Source organism: Pseudophryne corroboree, chromosome 3 (assembly GCF_028390025.1).
Source record: "Pseudophryne corroboree isolate aPseCor3 chromosome 3, aPseCor3.hap2, whole genome shotgun sequence".
NCBI lineage: Eukaryota > Metazoa > Chordata > Amphibia > Anura > Myobatrachidae > Pseudophryne > Pseudophryne corroboree.
In genome coordinates this window covers 330,831,566-330,851,878 of record NC_086446.1, presented here as the reverse complement: position 1 = coordinate 330,851,878, position 20,313 = coordinate 330,831,566, and the positions used below count along the sequence as shown (strand labels likewise).

General features: G+C 36.5%; 6 non-coding genes across 6 annotated transcripts; all 6 read right to left on the bottom strand.

Moving 5' to 3' along the window:
* Positions 1-545: 545 nt before the first annotated feature.
* On the bottom strand, positions 546-617 carry TRNAP-AGG (transfer RNA proline (anticodon AGG)). The gene has a single exon. It is a non-coding gene; the product is annotated as a tRNA-Pro (tRNA).
* An 848-nt stretch (positions 618-1,465) lies between these two features.
* Positions 1,466-1,537, bottom strand: TRNAP-AGG (transfer RNA proline (anticodon AGG)). Its single transcript has one exon. It is a non-coding gene; the product is annotated as a tRNA-Pro (tRNA).
* Positions 1,538-2,387: 850 nt separating this feature from the next.
* On the bottom strand, positions 2,388-2,459 carry TRNAP-AGG (transfer RNA proline (anticodon AGG)). Its single transcript has one exon. It is a non-coding gene; the product is annotated as a tRNA-Pro (tRNA).
* A 3,607-nt stretch (positions 2,460-6,066) lies between these two features.
* On the bottom strand, positions 6,067-6,138 carry TRNAP-AGG (transfer RNA proline (anticodon AGG)). Its single transcript has one exon. It is a non-coding gene; the product is annotated as a tRNA-Pro (tRNA).
* Positions 6,139-8,791: 2,653 nt separating this feature from the next.
* On the bottom strand, positions 8,792-8,863 carry TRNAP-AGG (transfer RNA proline (anticodon AGG)). The gene has a single exon. It is a non-coding gene; the product is annotated as a tRNA-Pro (tRNA).
* A 1,760-nt stretch (positions 8,864-10,623) lies between these two features.
* On the bottom strand, positions 10,624-10,695 carry TRNAP-AGG (transfer RNA proline (anticodon AGG)). Its single transcript has one exon. It is a non-coding gene; the product is annotated as a tRNA-Pro (tRNA).
* Between the last annotated feature and the right edge of the window lie 9,618 nt (positions 10,696-20,313).

Here is a 20,313-nt window from a genome sequence, read left to right as displayed (position 1 = left end):
AATACCATAACAATTTAAAAATGTATTGGTAGCATAGCTAAAATGTTTCCTTAAGGTAAATTTTTGTCCAAGTATGCATATTTGGAAAGTTCAGTGCCAAGATTTAGGGGTTCCTATAGAGTTTGAACTTTTCTGATAGTTGGAACCTAAGACTTGTCTCATACTGTGTGCAACTTAAGCATACAGACCAAGAAGAAAGAAAAAAACAAAAACCTGCAATTAATTGTTGACCTTTTTGTTTGTCAAAAAGAGCCTATTCTTTTAAGCCACTCATTGTTTCTTAGAAAAAAGCAAGGTAAGAGAAAAACCTGTAATTTCATTTTGATAGTTTTTTATTTGTCAAAATGAGACTTCTTTGAAGCCACTCAAGGTTACTTAGACAAAATGGAATCTACAGTATACCCAATATACCACCAAATGGTTGACAGTTTACTAAATATGCATAAGTATATATTTTTTATGGATTTTCAAAAGCAAAATTCACTTGATGCTTTTGACATCAATCAGATAATGGAACCATGGGATTTAAAAGAATCTGAGAAGATGGGCTCGTCCGGAATTTGAACCCGGGACCTCTCGCACCCTAAGCGAGAATCATACCCCTAGATCAACGAGCCAACTGTTCATGCATATTTCATGTATACTAATGAAATTGGAAGTGAAACTGTTGGAATACATTAGTAAGTATTTTAAAATACTATCAGATAATAGAACTAAGCACTTTTAAAGAACCTGAGAAAACAGGCTAATCCAGGATATGAACCTGGTGCCTTTTCCACTCAAAGCAAAAATCATACACCCAGACCAACAAGCCACAAGCTAAATAATTTCTTATTCAGATTTTACAATTTTTAAAGTAAAACTCAAATTATTTAATAAAAAAATGCAATAAGCTGGAAAAAAAGATGTTACATTTTAAAAATACCATAACAATTTAAAAATGTATTGGTAGCATAGCTAAAATGTTTCCTTAAGGTAAATTTTTGTCCAAGTATGCATATTTGGAAAGTTCAGTGCCAAGATTTAGGGGTTCCTATAGAGTTTGAACTTTTCTGATAGTTGGAACCTAAGACTTGTCTCATACTGTGTGCAACTTAAGCATACAGACCAAGAAGAAAGAAAAAAACAAAAACCTGCAATTAATTGTTGACCTTTTTGTTTGTCAAAAAGAGCCTATTCTTTTAAGCCACTCATTGTTTCTTAGAAAAAAGCAAGGTAAGAGAAAAACCTGTAATTTCATTTTGATAGTTTTTTATTTGTCAAAATGAGACTTCTTTGAAGCCACTCAAGGTTACTTAGACAAAATGGAATCTACAGTATACCCAATATACCACCAAATGGTTGACAGTTTACTAAATATGCATAAGTATATATTTTTTATGGATTTTCAAAAGCAAAATTCACTTGATGCTTTTGACATCAATCAGATAATGGAACCATGGGATTTAAAAGAATCTGAGAAGATGGGCTCGTCCGGAATTTGAACCCGGGACCTCTCGCACCCTAAGCGAGAATCATACCCCTAGATCAACGAGCCAACTGTTCATGCATATTTCATGTATACTAATGAAATTGGAAGTGAAACTGTTGGAATACATTAGTAAGTATTTTAAAATACTATCAGATAATAGAACTAAGCACTTTTAAAGAACCTGAGAAAACAGGCTAATCCAGGATATGAACCTGGTGCCTTTTCCACTCAAAGCAAAAATCATACACCCAGACCAACAAGCCACAAGCTAAATAATTTCTTATTCAGATTTTACAATTTTTAAAGTAAAACTCAAATTATTTAATAAAAAAATGCAATAAGCTGGAAAAAAAGATGTTACATTTTAAAAATACCATAACAATTTAAAAATGTATTGGTAGCATAGCTAAAATGTTTCCTTAAGGTAAATTTTTGTCCAAGTATGCATATTTGGAAAGTTCAGTGCCAAGATTTAGGGGTTCCTATAGAGTTTGAACTTTTCTAATAGTTGGAACCTAAGACTTGTCTCATACTGTGTGCAACTTAAGCATACAGACCAAGAAGAAAGAAAAAAACAAAAACCTGCAATTAATTGTTGACCTTTTTGTTTGTCAAAAAGAGCCTATTCTTTTAAGCCACTCATTGTTTCTTAGAAAAAAGCAAGGTAAGAGAAAAACCTGTAATTTCATTTTGACAGTTTTTAATTTGTCAAAATGAGACTTCTTTGAAGCCACTCAAGGTTACTTAGACAAAGTGGAATCTACAGTATACCCAATATACCACCAAATGGTTGACAGTTTACTAAATATGCTTAAGTATATACTTTTTTGATGGATTGGAAAAAGCAAAATTCACTTGATGCTTTTGACATCAATCAGATAATGGATCCATGGTATTTAAAAAAACCTGAGAAAATAGGCTCAGCTGGGATTTGAACCCGGGACCTCTCGCACCCTAAGCGAGAATCATACCCCTAGACCAACGAGCCAACTGTTCATCCTTTTTCATGTATACTAATGAAATTGGAAGTGAAACTGTTGGAATACATTAGTATTTTAAAATACTATCAGATAATAGAACTAAGCACTTTTAAAGAACCTGAGAAAACAGACTTATCCAGGATATGAACCTGGTGCCTTTTCCACTCAAAGCAAAAATCATACACCCAGACCAACAAGCCACAAGCTAAATAATTTCTTATTCAGATTTTACCATTTTTAAAGTAAAACTCAAATTATTTAATAAAAAAATGCAATAAGATGGAAAAAAAGATGTTACATTTTAAAAATACCATAACAATTTAAAAATGTATTGGTAGCATAGCTAAAATGTTTCCTTAAGGTAAATTTTTGTCCAAGTATGCATATTTGGAAAGTTCAGTGCCAAGATTTAGGGGTTCCTATAGAGTTTGAACTTTTCTGATAGTTGGAACCTAAGACTTGTCTCATACTGTGTGCAACTTAAGCATACAGAACAAGAAGAAAGAAAAAAACAAAAACCTGCAATTAATTGTTGACCTTTTTGTTTGTCAAAAAGAGCCTATTCTTTTAAGCCACTCATTGTTTCTTAGAAAAAAGCAAGGTAAGAGAAAAACCTGTAATTTAATTTTGACAGTTTTTTATTTGTCAAAATGAGACTTCTTTGAAGCCACTCAAGGTTACTTAGACAAAATGGAATCTACAGTATACCCAATATACCACCAAATGGTTGACAGTTTACTAAATATGCATAAGTATATACTTTTTTGATGGATTGGCAAAAGCAAAATTCACTTGATGCTTTTGACATCAATAAGATAATGGAACCATGGGATTTAAAAGAACATGAGAAGATGGGCTCGTCCGGTATTTGAACCCGGGACCTCTCGCACCCTAAGCGAGAATCATACACCTAGACCAACGAGCAAACTGTTCATGCTTTTTCATGTATACTAATGAAATTGGAAGTGAAACTTTTGGAATACATTAGTAAGTATTTTAAAATACTATCAGATAATAGAACTAAGCACTTTTAAAGAACCTGAGAAAACAGGCTTATCCAGGATATGAACCTTGGGCCTTTTCCACTCAAAGCAAAAATCATACACCCAGACCAACAAGCTACAAGCTAAATAATTTCTTATTCATATTTTACCATTTTTAAAGTAAAACTCAAATTATTTAATAAAAAAATGCAATAAGCTGGAAAAAAAGATGTTACATTTTAAAAATACCATAACAATTTAAAAAATGTATTGGTAGCATAGCTAAAATGTTTCCTTAAGGTAAATTTTTGTCCAAGTATGCATATTTGGAAAGTTCAGTGCCAAGATTTAGGGGTTCCTATAGAGTTTGAACTTTTCTTATAGTTGGAACCTAAGACTTGTCTCATACTGTGTGCAACTTAAGCATACAGACCAAGAAAGAAAAAAACAAAAACCTGCAATTAATTGTTGACCTTTTTGTTTGTCAAAAAGAGCCTATTATTTTAAGCCACTCATTGTTTCTTAGAAAAAAGCAAGGTAAGAGAAAAACCTGTAATTTCATTTTGACAGTTTTTTATTTGTCAAAATGAGACTTCTTTGAAGCCACTCAAGGTTACTTAGACAAAGTGGAATCTACAGTATACCCAATATACCACCAAATGGTTGACAGTTTACTAAATATGCATAAGTATATACTTTTTTGATGGATTGGCAAAAGCAAAATTCACTTGATGCTTATGACATCAATAAGATAATGGAACCATGGGATTTAAAAGAACCTGAGAGGATGGGCTCGTCCGGTATTTGAACCCGGAACCTCTCGCACCCTAAGCGAGAATCATACACCTAGACCAACGAGCCAACTGTTCATGCTTTTTCATGTATACTAATGAAATTGGAAGTGAAACTGTTGGAATACATTAGTAAGTATTTTAAAATACTATCAGATAATAGAACTAAGCACTTTTAAAGAACCTGAGAAAACAGGCTTATCCAGGATATGAACCTGGGGCCTTTTCCACCCTAAGCAAAAATCATACACCCAGACCAACAAGCCACAAGCTAAATAATTTCTTATTCAGATTTTACCATTTTTAAAGTAAAACTCAAATTATTTAATAAAAAAAATGCAATAAGATGGAAAAAAAGATGTTACATTTTAAAAATACCATAACAATTTAAAAATGTATTGGTAGCATAGCTAAAATGTTTCCTTAAGGTAAATTTTTGTCCAAGTATGCATATTTGGAAAGTTCAGTGCCAAGATTTAGGGGTTCCTATAGAGTTTGAACTTTTCTGATAGTTGGAACCTAAGACTTGTCTCATACTGTGTGCAACTTAAGCATACAGACCAAGAAGAAAGAAAAAAAAAAAAACCTGCAATTAATTGTTGACCTTTTTGTTTGTCAAAAAGATCCTATTCTTTTAAGCCACTCATTGTTTCTTAGAAAAAAGCAAGGTAAGAGAAAAACCTGTAATTTCATTTTGACAGTTTTTAATTTGTCAAAATGAGACTTCTTTGAAGCCACTCAAGGTTACTTAGACAAAGTGGAATCTACAGTATACCCAATATACCACCAAATGTTGACAGTTTACTAAATATGCTTAAGTATATACTTTTTTGATGGATTGGCAAAAGCAATATTCACTTGATGCTTTTGACATCAATCAGATAATGGAACCATGGGATTTAAAAGAACCTGAGAAGATGGGCTCGTCCAGGATTTGAAACCCGGGACCTCTCGTACCCTAAGCGAGAATCATACCCCTAGACCAACGAGCCAATTGTTCATGCATTTTTCATGTATACTAATGAAAGTGAAAGTGAAACTGTTGGAATACATTAGTAAGTATTTTAAAATACTATCAGATAATAGAACTAAGCACTTTTAAAGAACCTGAGAAAACAGGCTTATCCAGGATATGAACCTGGGGCCTTTTCCACCCAAAGCAAAAATCATACACCCAGACCAACAAGCCACAAGCTAAATAATTTCTTATTTAGATTTTACCATTTTTAAAGTAAAACTCAAATTATTTAATAAAAAAATGCAATAAGCTGGAAAAAAAGATGTTACATTTTAAAAATACCGTAACAATTTAAAAATGTATTGGTAGCATAGCTAAAATGTTTCCTTAAGGTAATTTTTTGTCCAAGTATGCATATTTGGAAAGTTCAGTGCCAAGATTTAGGGGTTCCTATAGAGTTTGAACTTTTCTGATAGTTGGAACCTAAGACTTGTCTCATACTGTGTGCAACTTAAGCATACAGACCAAGAAGAAAGAAAAAAAGAAAAAACTGCAATTAATTGTTGACCTTTTTGTTTGTCAAAAAGAGCCTATTCTTTTAAGCCACTCATTGTTTCTTAGAAAAAAGCAAGGTAAGAGAAAAACCTGTAATTTCATTTTGACAGTTTGTTATTTGTCAAAATGAGACTTATTTGAAGCCAATCAAGGTTACTTAGACAAAATGGAATCTACAGTATACCCAATATACCACCAAATGGTTGACAGTTTACTAAATATGCATAAGTATATATTTTTTGATGGATTTTCAAAAGCAATATTCACTTGATGCTTTTGACATCAATCAGATAATGAAACCATGGGATTTAAAAGTAGCGGAGAAGATGGGTTCATCCAGGATTTGAACCTGGGACCTCTCGCACCCTAAGCGAGAATCATACCCCTAGACCAACGAGCCAACTGTATATTAATGAAATTGGAAGTGAAACTGTTGATATACATTAGTAAGTATTTTAAAATACTATCAGATAATAGAACTAAGCACTTTTAAAGAACCTGAGAAAATAGTCTAATCCAGTATATGAACCTCGGGCCTTTTCCACTCAAAGCAAAAATCATACACCCAGACCAACAAGCCACAAGCTAAATCATTTCTTCTTCAGATTTTACCATTTTTAAAGTAAAACTCAAATTATTTAATAAAAAAATGCAATAAGCTGGAAAAAAAGATGTTACATTTTAAAAATACCATAACAATTAAAAAATGTATTGGTAGCATAGATAAAATGTTTCCTTAAGGTAAATTTTTGTCCAAGTATGCATATTTGGAAAGTTCAGTGCCAAGATTTAGGGGTTCCTATAGAGTTTGAACTTTTCTGATAGTTGGAACCTAAGACTTGTCTCATACTGTGTGCAACTTAAGCATACAGACCAAGAAGAAAGAAAAAACAAAAATCTGCAATTAATTGCTGACCTTTTTGTTTGTCAAAAAGAGCCTATTCTTTTAAACCACTCATTGTTTCTTAGAAAAAAGCAAGGTAAGAGAAAAACCTGTAATTTCATTTTGACAGTTTTTTATTTGTCAAAATTAGACTTCTTTGAAGCCACTCAAGGTTACTTAGACAAAATGGAATCTACAGTATACCCAATATACCACCAAATGGTTGACAGTTTACTAAACATGCATAAGTAAATATTTTTTGATGGATTTTCAAAAGCAAAATTCACTTGATGCTTTTGACATAAATCAGACCATGGGATTTAAAAAAAACGGAGAAGATGGGCTTGTCCGGGATTTGAACACAGGACCTCTCGCACCCTAAGCGTGAATCATACCCATAGACCAACGAGCCAGCTGTTCATGCATTTTCATGTATACTAATGAAATTGGAAGTGAAACTGTTGATATACATTAGTAAGTATTTTAAAATACTATCAGATAATAGAACTAAGCACTTTTAAAGAACCTGAGAAAACAGTCTAATCCAGGATATGAACCTGGTGCCTTTTCCACCCAAAGCAAAAATCATACACCCAGACCAACAAGCTACAAGCTAAATAATTTCTTATTCAGATTTTACCATTTTTAAAGTAAAACTCAAATTATTTAATAAAAAAATGCAATAAGCTGGAAAAAAGATGTTACATTTTAAAAATACCTTAACAATTTAAAAAAGGATTGGTAGCATAGCTAAAATGTTTCCTTAAGGTAAATTTTTGTCCAAGTATGCATATTTGGAAAGTTCAGTCCAAAGATGTTGGGGCTCTTATAGAGTTTGAACTTTTCTGATAGTTGGGACCTAAGACTTGTCTCATACTGTGTGCAACTTAAGCATACAGACCAAGAAGAAAGAAAAAAACAAAACACCTGCAATTAATTGTTGACCTTTTTGTTTGTCAAAAAGAGCCTATTCTTTTAAGCCACTTATTGTTTCTTAGAATAAAGCAAGGTAAGAGAAAAACCTGTAATTTCATTTTGACATTTTTTTATTTGTCAAAATAAGACTTCTTTGAAGCCACTCAAGGTTACTTAGACAAAATGGAATCTACAGTATACCCAATATACCACCAAATGGTTGACAGTTTACTAAATATGCATAAGTATATATTTTTTGATGGATTTTCAAAAGCAATATTCACTTGATGCTTTTGACATCAATCCGATAATGAAACCATGGGATTTAAAAGTAGCGGAGAAGATGGGTTCATCCAGGATTTGAACCTGGGATCTTTCGCACCCTAAGCGAGAATCATACCCCTGGACCAACGAGCAAACTGTTCAAGCTTTTTCATGTATACTAATGAAATTGGAAGTGAAACTGTTGGAATACATTAGTAAGTATTTTAAAATACTATCAGATAATAGAACTAAGCACTTTTAAAGAACCTGAGAAAACAGGCTAATCCAGGATATGAACCTGGTGCCTTTTCCACTCAAAGCAAAAATCATACACCCAGACCAACAAGCCACAAGCTAAATAATTTCCTATTCATATTTTACCATTTTTAAAGTAAAACTCAAATTATTTAATAAAAAAATGCAATAAGCTGGAAAAAAGATGTTACATTTTAAAAATACCATAACAATTTAAAAAAGGATTGGTAGCATAGCTAAAATGTTTCCTTAAGGTAAATTTTTGTCCAAGTATGCATATTTGGAAAGTTCAGTGCCAAGATTTAGGGGTTCCTATAGAGTTTGAACTTTTCTGATAGTTGGAACCTAAGACTTGTCTCATACTGTGTGCAACTTAAGCATACAGAAAAAGAAGAAAGAAAAAAACAAAAACCTGCAATTAATTGTTGACCTTTTTGTTTTTCAAAAAGAGCCTATTCTTTTAAGCCACTCATTGTTTCTTAGAAAAAAGCAAGGTAAGAGAAAAACCTGTAATTTCATTTTGATAGTTTTTTATTTGTCAAAATGAGACTTCTTGAAGCCACTCAAGGTTACTTAGACAAAATGAAATCTACAGTATACCACCAAATGGTTGACAGTTTACTAAATATGCATAAGTATATACTTTTTTGATGGATTGGCAAAAGCAAAATTCACTTGATGCTTTTGACATCAATAAGATAATGGAACCATGGGATTTAAAAGAACCTGAGAAGATGGGCTCGTCCGGGATTTGAACCCGGGACCTCTCGCACCCTAAGCGAGAATCATACCCCTAGACCAACGAGCCAACTGTTCATGCATTTTCATGTATATTAATGAAATTGGAAGTGAAACTGTTGATATACATTAGTAAGTATTTTAAAATACTATCAGATAATAGAACTAAGCACTTTTAAAGAACCTGAGAAAATAGTCTAATCTAATATATGAACCTCGGGCCTTTTCCACCCAAAGCAAAAATCATACACCCAGACCAACAAGCCACAAGCTAAATAATTTCTTCTTCAGATTTTACCATTTTTAAAGTAAAACTCAAATTATTTAATAAAAAAATGCAATAAGCTGGAAAAAAAGATGTTACATTTTAAAAATACCATAACAATTAAAAAATTTATTGGTAGCATAGATAAAATGTTTCCTTAAGGTAAATTTTTGTCCAAGTATGCATATTTGGAAAGTTCAGTGCCAAGATTTAGGGGTTCCTATAGAGTTTGAACTTTTCTGATAGTTGGAACCTAAGACTTGTCTCATACTGTGTGCAACTTAAGCATACAGACCAAGAAGAAAGAAAAAACAAAAACCTGCAATTAATTGCTGACCTTTTTGTTTGTCAAAAAGAGCCTATTCTTTTAAACCACTCATTGTTTCTTAGAAAAAAGCAAGGTTAGAGAAAAACCTGTAATTTCATTTTGACAGTTTTTTATTTGTCAAAATTAGACTTCTTTGAAGCCACTCAAGGTTACTTAGACAAAATGGAATCTACAGTATACCCAATATACCACCAAATGGTTGACAGTTTACTAAACATGCATAAGTAAATATTTTTTGATGGATTTTCAAAAGCAAAATTCACTTGATGCTTTTGACATCAATCAGACCATGGGATTTAAAAAAAAACGGAGAAGATGGGCTTGTCCGGGATTTGAACACAGGACCTCTCGCACCCTAAGCGAGAATCATACCCATAGACCAACGAGCCAGCTGTTCATGCATTTTCATGTATACTAATGAAATTGGAAGTGAAACTGTTGATATACATTAGTAAGTATTTTAAAATACTATCAGATAATAGAACTAAGCACTTTTAAAGAACCTGAGAAAACAGTCTAATCCAGGATATGAACCTGGTGCCTTTTCCACCCAAAGCAAAAATCATACACCCAGACCAACAAGCTACAAGCTAAATAATTTCTTATTCAGATTTTACCATTTTTAAAGTAAAACTCAAATTATTTAATAAAAAAATGCAATAAGCTGGAAAAAAGATGTTACATTTTAAAAATACCTTAACAATTTAAAAAAGGATTGGTAGCATAGCTAAAATGTTTCCTTAAGGTAAATTTTTGTCCAAGTATGCATATTTGGAAAGTTCAGTCCAAAGATGTTGGGGCTCTTATAGAGTTTGAACTTTTCTGATAGTTGGGACCTAAGACTTGTCTCATACTGTGTGCAACTTAAGCATACAGACCAAGAAGAAAGAAAAAAACAAAAAACCTGCAATTAATTGTTGACCTTTTTGTTTGTCAAAAAGAGCCTATTCTTTTAAGCCACTTATTGTTTCTTAGAAAAAAGCAAGGTAAGAGAAAAACCTGTAATTTCATTTTGACATTTTTTTATTTGTCAAAATGAGACTTCTTTGAAGCCACTCAAGGTTACTTAGACAAAATGGAATCTACAGTATACCCAATATACCACCAAATGGTTGACAGTTTACTAAATATGCATAAGTATATATTTTTTGATGGATTTTCAAAAGCAAAATTCACTTGATGCTTTTGACATCAATCAGATAATGGAACCATTGGATTTAAGAGAACCTGAGAAGATGGGCTCGTCCGGGATTTGAACCCGGGACCTCTCGCACCCTAAGCGAGAATCATACCCCTAGACCAACGAGCCAACTGTTCATGCTTATTCATGTATACTAATGAATTTGGAAGTGAAGCTGTTGGAATACATTGGTAAGTATTTTAAAATACTATCAGATAATAGAACTAAGCACTTTTAAAGAACCTAAGAAAACAGGCTCATCCAGGATATGAACCTGGGGCCTTTTGCACCCAAAGCAAAAATCATACACCCAGACAAACAAGCCACAAGCTAAATAATTTCTTATTCAGATTTTACCATTTTTAAAGTAAAACTCAAATTATTTAATAAAAAAATGCAATAAGCTGGAAAAAAAGATGTTACATTTTAAAAATACCATAACAATTAAAAAATGTATTGGTAGCATAGCTAAAATGTTTCCTTAAGGTAAATTTTTGTCCAAGTATGCATATTTGGAAAGTTCAGTGCCAAGATTTAGGGGTTCCTATAGAGTTTGAACTTTTCTGATAGTTGGAACCTAAGACTTGTCTCATACTGTGTGCAACTTAAGCATACAGACCAAGAAGAAAGAAAAAAACAAAAACCTGCAATTAATTGTTGACCTTTTTGTTTGTCAAAAAGAGCCTATTCTTTTAAGCCACTCATTGTTTCTTAGAAAAAAGCAAGGTAAGAGAAAAACCTGTAATTTCATTTTGATAGTTTTTAATTTGTCAAAATGAGACTTCTTTGAAGCCACTCGAGGTTACTTAGACAAAATGGAATCTACAGTATACCCAATATACCACCAAATGGTTGACAGTTTACTAAATATGCATAAGTACAGATGTAGCCACCTTTATCTTGAGTGGCTGAGGCGTTTGTCCCGATCGAGCATATGCAGCGTAGGGAGGCGCGCCTAGTCACAGAGAGGCGTACCTAATCGCACGGAGGCAGACATGGCGTTTGGCGTTACCTTTACGTGTAATACCTGCGATCAGCCACCAGATGTCGCTTTTTACAATCACCACTGCGCATGCGTGTGGTCTCCCGTAAAATACAATACTGAAATACATAATAAGGACTACTTTACTAAGGCGTCTCATTACGCTGCATACAGTAAATACTCATTACGCTGCATTATTTAATACAGTACTGTATATACGACACCGACGCAAATAGTACAGCATACAGTATATGATCCATCTACAATACTTTATGAATACTGTATGTGAGCGTCCAAGTACCGCAGACAAAACATACTGTAAAACCAGTAGTGTACACTGTCGCAAATGGATGTGTATTACAAGTTCACTATTGCCTCTCAAGATTAGGAATTTTGTACAGTATGTTATCGTCCTAATCCCGTAGCCATTACAGCATAATCAAAACCAATGGATTTATACATTTGTCTGCGGCGAAGTGGTGAAGTGTTTCCCTTCCTATACTCAGAGTCCCGGGTTTGATTCCTTAAGTACGAATGCATGTTAGTTTTTTTCAGACACTTTATTATTTTTTTTATTCACATAAACCAGGGCAAAGCTGCATGAGCGGTTCTATGCGATCGAGTCCGGTGTACCATAATGTGCAGGTTCTATGCAGGTTAAGGTTCTATGCTCCGTACAGTACACATACAATTCTGTAGCTGGGCAGACTGAATAGAAATGGCTACCACCTATGACTCCTTGCCCCACAGAGGCCCTAGGCTACGGAGCAAGTAATAGTCCAGATTGTACAGACTATGGGGCAATGCTGAAGGAGCGTCACAATCCCCTAGCTAAAATACACAGTATGCACATTATGGTACACCGGACTCGATCACATAGCACACTGGCAAAATGGCCGCCGCCCCTGAACCCTTGTGCAGGTTATGGGGCAATGCTGAAGGAGCGTCACAATCCCCTAGCCAAAATACACAGTGGCGATGGGGATAAGCTACTGTAGGATTGCATACAGTATTATGGTACACCGGACTCAATCGCATAGCACACTGTCAAAATGACCACTACCCCTGAACCCCCACCTCCTGAACCCCCACCTCGTGGCAGGCAGCAGTCGGGTATGGAATGAGAAATGGCATAAGCTGTGCAGGCTACGGGGCGATGCTGAAGGAGCGTCACAATCCCCTAGCCAAAATACACAGAGATAAGCGAGGTCTATGCACATTACAGTACGTTACACCGGGCTCGATCGCATAGCAAACTGACAAAACACAAGTTTTACATAAAGCAGGCCAAAGCTGCAGGAGAGTTTCTACTGTAACGGTTCTATGCACCGTACGGTACTGTACACATACAATTCTATAGCAGGGCAGACTCAATTGAAATGGCTCCCGCCTGTGACTCCTAGCTCCTAGGAGGCACTCAGCTATGAAGCAAATAACAGCACAGATTTTGCAGGCTACGGGGCAATGCTGAAGGAGCGTCACAATCCCCTAGCTACAATACACAGGGGCGATAGAGATAATTGAGTGGCTGGAGGGGGGGTCCCCTTGATTTAAGGGGCCCCCACTCCTCCAGGGTACCCCGGCCAGGTGTGACTAGTTGGGTATTTAATTCCATGGCCGCAGGGACCGGTATAAAAGTGTCCCCCGGCTGTGCATTATCTGTCCAGCTAGTGGAGCCCAGTGCTGGTTCAAAAAATATGGGGAACCCCTACGCTTTTTTGTCCCCCTTATTTTTTGCACCAGGACCAGGCGCAGAGCCCGGTGCTGGTTCTAAAAAGATGGGGGATCCCGTGTCCATTTTTTCCGTATTCCTGCCGGAACTCGACCGCAATTGCATATACTGTACCCCTTAATGTCACTGCTTACAGTATACAGTATTTAGACATGAGCTTGTGTACAGTATCTGTCATGAGGTGCTTTTTTCACTGACACTATAACTTTTTTCTATTGTAATATACTGTACAGAGGCGGCAAACTAGCCAAACGGGAATAATCAGCTTCTGCTGAATAAAATGAGATGCTACAGTACATGCCTATATTCTGTGAGTGACTGCGGCTATATGAAATTAAATCAGAAAATGTAAATATGAAATGCATTACTAATGTGTGGCATTACTGTACTGTATGTGTATAAGGTGTACTACAATATTTTCTGGTGTAACATAAGGAAAGGGCACTACTGCATGGTCTAATGCAGTGGTTCTCAAACTTGGTCCTCAGGACCCCACACAGTGCATGTTTTGCAGGTAAACCAGCAAGTGCACAGGTGTATTAATTACTAACTGACACATTTTAGAAGGTCCATACAGTAGGTGGAGCTAATTTTTTCACTTGTGATTCTGTGAGACCTGCAAAACCTGCACTGTGTGGGGTCCTGAGGACTGAGTTTGAGAACCTGTGGTCTAATGTAAATAAAGATGAATGTGGTGGGGTGTAATGTGAATAAGGGGCATTACTGTTAGGAGTAATGTGGTACTATGATATTATGTAATGAGAATAAGAGACACCACTGCACGATATAATGTGAATAAAGTTGCAGTACTGTGTTGTGTCATTTCATCTTCGGGTATTATTGTGTTACCATGCCCCTTCCCAGCAAGAACATACTGTACACTGTTTTGGGCTGGCACTAAATGTGCACATTGTTCTTATTTAGATTATAGGGGGTAGGAGCGCCAAAATGGGTGATGGTGCTGGGAAAGGGGTGCAGGGTTAGAGGCGGAACTACGTAGCATCTGTGCAAGAGGGCATCAGCCAAAATCTAGCCTAGGGCATCATGTTGGTCAGGTTTGGCTCTGATAATACTGTATACTGTACTCTTACTGTACTTTGCATTCAATACAGATACTGTTTGCACACAGGTTTTACATGAATCATTGGCAATGCTGCAGGAGTGTCTCATTAGGCAATCTAAAATATACCACGACTATGGGTGGGGATACAGTAGGGAAGTTCTGTCACCATAAGCTGTCTGCTGTGTATAGCATATTTCCATCTGAGATGCATTTGTGTGTTTGTAATAAGAAAAAAACATTTTACTGTACATTTAGTGGATACAGTATTTCTCCCCCATAATGACGTATCATACTGTACAGGTACCCTCATGTACTGTACCGTACCATACTGTAAAATTGAATATTTATTGGAAAAGCATCAATATTAATGTAAAAAAAAGTATTACAACATCCGATTCCATGTACTGCACTGATCAAAATGTACAGTACTCTTATTCAGGACTTATAAAACTGAAAATAACTGTTCATACACATCAATAACATTACTACTGTATAATATTCTACATTAGTTTATGCAATAATCAGACAAAGGCAATTTTATAATTTTTTTTAATAATGCACCAATTTTAAATTTTAAACAGAAAATACAGTACAGAACTACATATTTGTGGCTTGACCATTTCTTTCGACTACAACAGGTAATACTTTATACAGGTGATTTATATAATTATTACAATGTTCAGGTGTGAGTACTTCTAGCCAAAATTTCTTTATCCCATCCAACAGTTGCTGTTTTGTTGTTGGCTTTGCAACACTCCTAATGTACCTCTTCAATTGAGCCCACACTAATTCGATTGGGTTCATGTCTGGTGATCTATATAAAAATAAAAAAAAAGCGTATAGAAAAAATTAATGACATTACAGTAAATAGAGAAAATTAAACATACAATATTGTACTGTTTATTAAACAAAAAAATAAATTTACAGTACTAGAGTGCTATCCAAAATTTTACTTGTACACTGTTGAAAGAATACTCACTCTGGTGGTGTGCGTTCCCAATTCATACCTTTCTCTTCCATAAATTTGGCTGAGGCGGAGTGTTTAGGATCATTGTCTTGGAATATCCTATGGTGAGTTGGGTAATATTTATTCACAAATGGCACCATACATTCCTCTACTATTGTTTCTTGGAAAAATTTCTTATCCATGATCCCTACAGAAATCAAAAAATGTTGTTCATTAATAAGCAACTCCTTTTATTGTGCAGTTACATGTACTCTACAGTACAGCATGTATTTTTACAGAACACAGGCACAGAATAAAGTATAGTACTGTACCTTCGAAAAATAATAGGGGACCAGCTCCTAATCGTGATATGCCTCCCCATACATGGACTTTCAATGGATGCTTTGGGCGTGGTTTTAATGAGATATGGTTACGTTTCCTGAATGACATTCTGGAGAACCGCTCAAGGGCAACAGACGATTCATCTGTGAAAATGACATCATCAAATGTTTCACCACTCTCAATCCATCGCCGTGCCTGTTCCACTCTCTTTTCTTTATTCACATCTCTTATCATTGGAGATATCCTGTGAAGAGCCAAAAATAATAAAATCAGATACAGTTATGAAATTACAGATTTACAGATTACTGTATATACAGTAGACTGTATGTGCAGTATACTGTATTATATACCTACTGTATACATTAAACTGTACATACATTAAGGTACATACAGAGTAATATATATATACATACTGTACATACACACACACACACACACACACACACACACACACAGTATACAGTATGTAATCATCACAATAAGCCGGCAATGCTTCATTGCTGTCTCTGAGTGCCTATACAGTAGGTATCTCTTTTGGGATAGAATATATACAGTATATACACACACATACTGTATATAGTATAAAGTACACACTCTGTATAATGATTTATGGCATTGTTATATCACGTATCAAGGGATTATTAACAGTGCATTTACTGTATGGTTTATACTGCTTTCAGTATTTTACCTTGTTGCGCCAAAGGTCCATCCCATTTTCCGTCGCATCCTTCTGATGCTGGTGGCCGATATGTCCAGGTCATACTTGGAATGGAGAATTCGTTTTATTTGCAAAGCAGTACGCTCATCATCCTCACGAGTTAGTTCCTCCACAATTTGTTGCACTCTCCTACAGTACAATACAGTATGAAAAATATGAATTCATGAACAGCACAATCACAGTTACAATAGATGAAGTTTTTATTTTATTTCCAAAAAATTGTCTATGGTATAAAGCAAGTCATTTAAACATTACAGTAGTGTACAGTACGTACCATGTGCATTTTGTAGGAAATACAAATCTGGGCGTTGTTCTCTCGAATGCATGATAGCGCACCGTTTCTAAAGTGACTATAATGCCACTTTCCTTGAGCCATGCATGGATCTCTTTGATGGTTTTATTTTCTTTTTTCATGTTGGCGATTATCTTGCTCATCGTTTTGTTGATAGTTACTGGCATGTTGTCCAACTATAATTCCTGTATGGAGAAAAAACATTTGTGAATACTGTAGTCTAAAATTTACACATCTGAAAATGCATAAGAGTTTTATGATAGAAGTTAATACTGTACATGTTTACTATCCAGTACCTGATGTTCAAATTTAAGTATTGTATACTGTACAGTACTGAAAATACCACTTCAGTGTTATGGACTGCAATTAGTTTCCTGTATGAAACAGATACAGTACAGTAAATAACCCTCCTTGGAAGTGCATGGGCCCTGTGAGACTTACAGTAGTGTACAGCATAAGGGTCGACTGACATGATGTACAAGCATTACATACAGTACATGTCAGTACTGTATGTAAATTCTTCAATTATTGCCTAACAACAATGCTGCTTACTGTATATTAAATACTGTAGGCCTAGAAATGTGCATCTCAATATAGTAGTTAAAAACACAGGGGCCTATGTGGATAAGCGAGTTCTATGCACACTAAAAATGGCCACCGACCGTGAACCCCCAGCACGTGGCAGCGCTCGGATATGGAGTGAGATACAGTATGGTATACATTTTACAGGCCAGGGGGCAATGCTGAAGGAGCGTCACAATCCCCTAGCTTAATTACACCGGGATAAGCGAGGTCTATGCACATTACGTTATACCGAGCTCGATCGCTGAGCAACCTGACAAAATGGCCGCCGACCGTGAACCCCCAGCACGTGGCAGCACTCGGATATGGAGTGAGATACAGTATGGTATACATTTTACAGGCCAGGGGGCAATGCTGAAGGAGCGTCACAATCCCCTAGCTTAATTACACCGGGATAAGCGAGGTCTATGCACATTACGTTATACCGAGCTCGATCGCTGAGCAACCTGACAAAATGGCCGCCAACCGTGAACCCCCAGCACGTGGCAGCGCTTGGATATGGAGTGAGATACAGTATGGCATACATTTTACAGGCCAGGGGGCAATGCTGAAGGAGCGTCACAATCCCCTAGCTTAATTACACCGGGATAAGCGAGGTCTATGCACATTACGTTATACCGAGCTCGATCGCTGAGCAACCTGACAAAATGGCCGCCGACCGTGAACCCCCAGCACGTGGCAGCGCTCGGATATGGAGTGAGATACAGTATGGTATACATTTTACAGGCCAGGGGCAATGCTGAAGGAGCGTCACAATCCCCTAGCTTAATTACACTGGGATAAGCGAGGTCTATGCACATTACGGTATACCGAGCTGGATCGCTTAGCAACCTGACAAAATGGCCGCCGACCGTGAACCCCCAGCACGTGGCAGCGCTCGGATATTGAGTGAGATACAGTATGGCATACATTTTACAGTCCAGGGGGCAATGCTGAAGGAGCGTCACAATCCCCTAGCTCAATTACACCGGGATAAGCGAGGTCTATGCACATTACGGTATACCGAGCTGGATCGCTTAGCAACCTGACAAAATGGCCGCCGACCGTGAACTCCCAGCACGTGGCAGCGCTCGGATATGTAGTGAGATACAGTATGGCATACATTTTACAGTCCAGGGGGCACTGCTGAAGGAGCGTCACAATCCCCTAGCTCAATTACACCGGGATAAGTGAGGTCTATGCACATTACGGTATACCGAGCTGGATCGCTTAGCAACCTGACAAAATGGCCGCCGACCGTGGACTCACAGCACGTGGCAGCGCTCAAATATGGAGTGAGAGATTTTAAAATACCCCGGGATAAATTGTACAGGCCAGGGAGCAATGCACAGGGACATTCATCATTTACGTATATAAATAATTGTAAACCGTAAATGAAAGAATTACCGGTCAAATACTGTATGACGAAACTGTGTCAATGAGCTGGAACACGTGAACCTAGCAGAAGTTTTCAAAGGCAGAAACAGAGAGCAAATTATCAGGAGATTTCGCAAAGGTCGGAGACGATCCACACAGCAAGTCTGCTTACTTTTTGGGATTACTTAATTTTTGGGATGACAGTATTAGCATACTGTAAGCATCCAACTGAGGCCCCCAAACAGATGCCACCAATAGGTACAGTACGTGCCTCTCGTACCTAATGGGAAATTCATCACTGACAGTATCTAGAGAGAGAGATGAATGGAGAGACAGTGACAAGGGGGGAGAGAGAGAGAGAGAGAGAGAGAGAGAGAGAAAAATTTAGTAAGATGGGTGTTTTTTTTAGAACAGGTGATGTTGTCCATACAGTAGCAACCAATCAAATATTACCTACTGTACTGTATTATCGTCTGTAAGTGTAACTAGATACTGTAAATGTTAATGTGGAATGTGATCGGTTGCTACTGTGTGGGCAATATCACCAGTTCAAACAAAAACAATTGTCATCAGATTTCTACGCATTTGCCAGAAAAATCTGATGAAAAGTGCTACTCTGATGGCATCAGATCAATGTCAGTAATAATTCTTACCACTAAATGCCGCCTCATCATCATCTTCCTCCTCCTCAGTGGCCTGTTCCAGTGTAGGGCCTGTGAAAAAAAACATTAATGAGAAAAAAAGGTTAATTCCAGGAAATACACATACCCTCCAACATGACCCGCCCCACTAGGTACAAAATGCTCTGGTTCTGGACTTCCCTCTTAATTTATTATTGCCATCACCTGTGAAGAAACAGCATTCTTATCATTTAACTAGTTCAACACAGGTGATGGAAATCATAAATTAAGAGGCGAAGTCTAGAAACAGAGCAGTGCGGCGGGTCATGTTGGAGGGTCTGCATACAGAAACATAGAATTTGACTACAAACACTGTAAGAACCACTTTGCCCATCTAATCTGCCTCTTTTTTTTACCCTTTTTTTTTTACATCAAACCTTATTTGATCCTTATTTCTTTGTAAGGATATCCTTATGTATGTCTCTTCCATGCATGTTTAAATACTGTAGCTCTACTGTTTTAGGCTCTATCACCTCTGATGGGAGGCTATTCCACTTGTCCACTGCACTTTCTGTGAAGTAATTTTTCTTAAAATTCCCCCTGAACCTCGCCCCCCTCCAGTCTCTGTGCACATCCTCGTGTCCTATTGCTTGCAGTGTCTTCATTAGGAGAATGTTTCCCTCCTGGACTTTATTAAAACTAGAGATGTGCACCGGAAATTTTTCGGGTTTTGTGGTTTGGTTTTGGATTTGGACGTGTTTTAAAAAAAAAAAAAAACTCAAAAACAGCTTAAATCATAGAATTTGTGTGAAATTTTGAGCCTATAGTATTATTAACCGCAATAACCATAATTTCCACCTCACACCTCACAATATTATTTTTAGTCCTAAAATGTGCAACGAGGTCGCTGGATGACTAAGCTACTGTAAGTAACCCAAGAGGGCGGCACAAACACCTGGCCCATCTAGGAGTGGCACTGCAGTGTCAGACAGGATGGCACTTATAAAAATTTGCCACAAACATCACATGATGCAAAGATAAATAAAAAAAAAAAGAGGCGCAAGATGGAATTGTCCTTGGGCACTCCCACCGTTGTGTTGTATAAACAGGACAT